At 34.5% G+C, this 3,877-nt stretch overlaps 1 long non-coding RNA gene across 2 annotated transcripts; it reads right to left on the reverse strand.

Annotated features, from left to right (window-relative positions):
- Positions 1-804: 804 nt before the first annotated feature.
- Positions 805-3,877, reverse strand: LOC135750279 (uncharacterized). 2 transcript variants are annotated; one of them, XR_012335599.1, is made up of 5 exons: positions 3,577-3,877; positions 1,961-2,017; positions 1,759-1,820; positions 1,410-1,471; positions 805-1,250 (listed from the first exon to the last, which is right to left on the reverse strand). It is a non-coding gene; the product is annotated as an uncharacterized lncRNA (long non-coding RNA). The 2 variants fall into 2 exon arrangements; XR_012335598.1 differs by having other exon boundaries at positions 805-1,820.

Consider the following 3,877-nt stretch of genomic DNA (forward strand, 5'->3'; position numbering starts at 1 on the left):
GAACAAACATATTTTTTTCAAAATAACTCTAAATACAACATATAACTAACATCAACAACATACAGGGCTCTCAAGTCTCACGCATTCACCGTCAGACTCACGCATTTCAGTCAGTTCACACGCTCACACGCCACACCTTGTATTCAAGGCCGCCTTAATGCACGGGCTTACCTGGGCTGAAGCCCAGGGGCCTCTCAAGTTCAGGGGCCTCCCAAGTTCACGTTCATATTTTTTTGTAACTCGTCAGGTTATCTGTCAATCACTCTAACTGCACGTTACATGGGTGCTGACTGGTCCGTGGTAACTTACCGTGAAATAAAATATCAGACGTAAAAGATTTTTCTATTCCGCGTAATGTGCGCGTTTTCAACTTGGCATTCCTACACTGTTAACGATTTCCCTGTATTTTTACAGTACGGTACTGGCAGCACGGTTGCCAGTAAGTTACTGTATTTTGGTTTTACAGTACTGTACTGTAATACCATTTTACAGTACACAAACTAGTACTGTATAGTTACAAAGCAGTACTGTACTGTAATTTTACAATATTTTATTACAGTAGTCTATTTTTACAGTAATTTACTGTAATGTCTATATTGACCCATAAATACTATTTATTACTTATTACAGTTAATACAATAATATTATATAAAATAGCTAGATATTTAGGTTTAAATCTATAGTTATTAATATGGTAAAAATGCTATCCTTGACATGACATAATGAATTAAAAGGCAATCCAAGCAATGTTTGTATCAAAATTTTATTTAAAAAACATTTAATTGAAACAAAACATATTTAAAACAAGATTTTAAACAATAATAAACATATAATCAAGTAACATAAAATAAAATCAACAAGTATAAACAAGTTTGGAGACCCCTGCTGTAACATATTTAACTCTGGCAAATAGAACACTCTTCCATAGTTTGAAGTTTTCAGTTTAAAGTCCATCATCGACTAAAAGGTAACATTTCACTGTGGTAAAAAGAACACTGGCCCATAGTTTTAAATATTCTACTTGAATTTCATTTAACACTAAAAATAAATGCATTAAACTGTGGCAGACAGACCACAGTGGCCTTTACTTTGAAGTCGTCCATTCGAACTCAATCAGGGACTGCATGAAGCTGTTCACATGGGGGTTAATGGCCACAGCTTTTCTCTGCACCAAGTTCCTTGTCTTTTTGCTTGCTCCTTGTCTGGATGTGCACTTTTTCCCATCTTTGGAATTAATTCTATCCAGAAACCTGTTAGAAATATCATAAACATTAAGTCAACAAATATAAGATAGAAAAAGATTCTTAAAAAACTAAACTCAGCCTTGAATTTACTCCTATTCTGAAACCTTTTGCTCTTATTCTACTGTTCCACACCTAATTACATTAAAATACAGAAGATTCACTTACCGCTGAACAAACTCTTTCCTCAATGGACAGCATCCACATGGATCATGTCATGATTGAATGTCCTGAACAGAAAGTACAATTGTTACTGATTTGGACACAACTTTTTATTCTGAAAACAAAATCTTTTGTCAATAAAGTCCAGGGACACCTCTGCTAAATAAATACAATTATTAAATTAAATTTCTTATAACCAAAGTCTGAATATTTCTGTTTGTATATTTCTACATGGCAAACTAAGACAATTGTGTACATGTTGTGTATGGTCGTGTTACAGTGTTGTGTGTGGGAATTGTGAATGAGTGTATACATGGGTATTTAAAGAAACTGTAGTGGTAAAGTGCAAACTTACCGAACAATGTGCTTGGTGTGTGTCTGGTGTCACCCGTTGTGCCTCCACATCTGCCTTAACTCCTGAAAAGTGCAATGACACTCATGTAAACTACAAATAAAAAGTGATCAGCACATTCCTGTGTACTTTTACATGTGACGTGAAAGCATTTAATATTGCAGTCAAAAAATACATGACTTGTAACTGTACATCATGTACTTGCCTGGTGCCTTTAAAGATGATCCATCTTACCCAATCCGACTTACAAGCAATGGTAAGACTGTAAAAAAGACAAATGTTACAAAATCTGTTAGCCATAGAAATAAGTAGACATTGTGAAGGAAATGGTAAAAGAAAACTTAGTAACACTTTACTATAAGAGTTTATTCCTTAACATTTGGTAATGCCTTAGCTAATATGAACTAACAATGAACAATATATTTTACAACATTAATAATATTTGATAATGTTCATTGTGCAGAGACAAAGTGATTGATTTAAAAATGTATTAAGTGTTTAAATCTAATATCATGCTATGCTAACAAATAAAACATTACTGTAAGTGTTAAGTCAGTTGTAAAACATTATATATATATATATATATATATATATATATATATATATATATATATATATATATATATATATATATATATATATATATATTAGTTGTTATATTATATATAAATATCTAAATAAGTCTTTTTTAATTATTATTCTATAACATCTTGTCTACAGAAAATCTCTGAAAATGTCTCGTTTACTGCAGAAAATAGCGATTTATAGTGACAAGGTAAAAAGACTGTCCCTTTAATGTTTTACCCGGACGGCTGCGGTGTAACACTATTTCACGCAAAGTTTTTTAACAAGTTAGTAGCTAGCTGCTCACTTTAAAGATAAACATGATCGCCTAAATCTGAGCAATCCTGGTGATGCCAGTTTTCTACACGATGTTATAATGGACTATTTTACATCCAGAGTTGAAGGATCAGATGACAGAGACGAGAAGACAAAGGTACGTAAATGTGGAGCCCATTCTCTTTTCGTGCATTGATTTGATGTGTTTTGGAAACTTATATACAGCGTGTAATGCATCTGAAGTGGTGGAAACAATATGCCATAAAAATGTATTGGACAACTTACTGGGCGTGTAAAACGCTTAAGAGAAGATATTCTCTGCTTTTGCTGATATAACGTAATATAATAACAACAACAATAAGCGCGGCAATCCCTTTCGTTCATCTGATATTAAGATGAGCCCAGGTCTGAATTATATTTGGTCGAAGTTAAAGCTGCGATGAGTTCGATGCATGTATCCAGTTAAATATGAGGTTTCTTGTTTTCACTTCTGTGGAGTAACTAGTTCGGTACTATGCTGTGTACGGGGTGTCAAGTCCTATCTGTTTACAACCAAGAGTCAGCCTTGCCAAACAGTCGAACTTAATACTTTTCTCTGGCGCTAACGTTAACTGAACGGATGAAACGCCGAGATAAACGACCGTTATGCTGGGACCGCAAGACCGCGCTGGCGGGTTGTCTTTGTCCATTTCGTTAAAAATAGTTTCATTGTCACCACACTTTCAACACAATATAAACTCAACAAACCGTCATAATTTAGTTAAAACAACCCTATATTCATTAAAAAAAGGTGTAAAGCGAGTTAAAGCAGCGGTAGACATCTGTGTGTAACGTGAGCTTACTTTCTGAGGGAGATTGAAACTTTGTTGGCGACCGTTTTTCTCTCTCATTGCACGTTTAAAACAATATTGTGACAAACTATTGACAATATTCTTAAACTAAAAATTAAGTTTTCATGAAACAGAAATATTTCAAACTTACCGAACTGACAGAAATCAATCGTCCTCCTTCAGCTGCAGCCAAGAGTTGTGCGCTCCCTCTGTCTGTGTGATTTGACGTTGGCGCACTTTCTCTGATTATTGCAAGTACACCTGGCACATTACAGCAATGGCTACAGCAAGGTTACATCAAGACCAAAATATACTGTAAAATGTTCCCGCTCAAACAAATTTACCCAGAATGCATTATGAACTGCAGTACTGTACTGTAATGTACACATACAGTATAGTACTGTGGATTTTTACAGTACAGTGCTGCTAAATCTACAGCGACATCTAACAGT

This window comes from Paramisgurnus dabryanus, chromosome 21 (genome assembly GCF_030506205.2).
Source record: "Paramisgurnus dabryanus chromosome 21, PD_genome_1.1, whole genome shotgun sequence".
Taxonomy (NCBI): Eukaryota; Metazoa; Chordata; class Actinopteri; order Cypriniformes; family Cobitidae; genus Paramisgurnus; species Paramisgurnus dabryanus.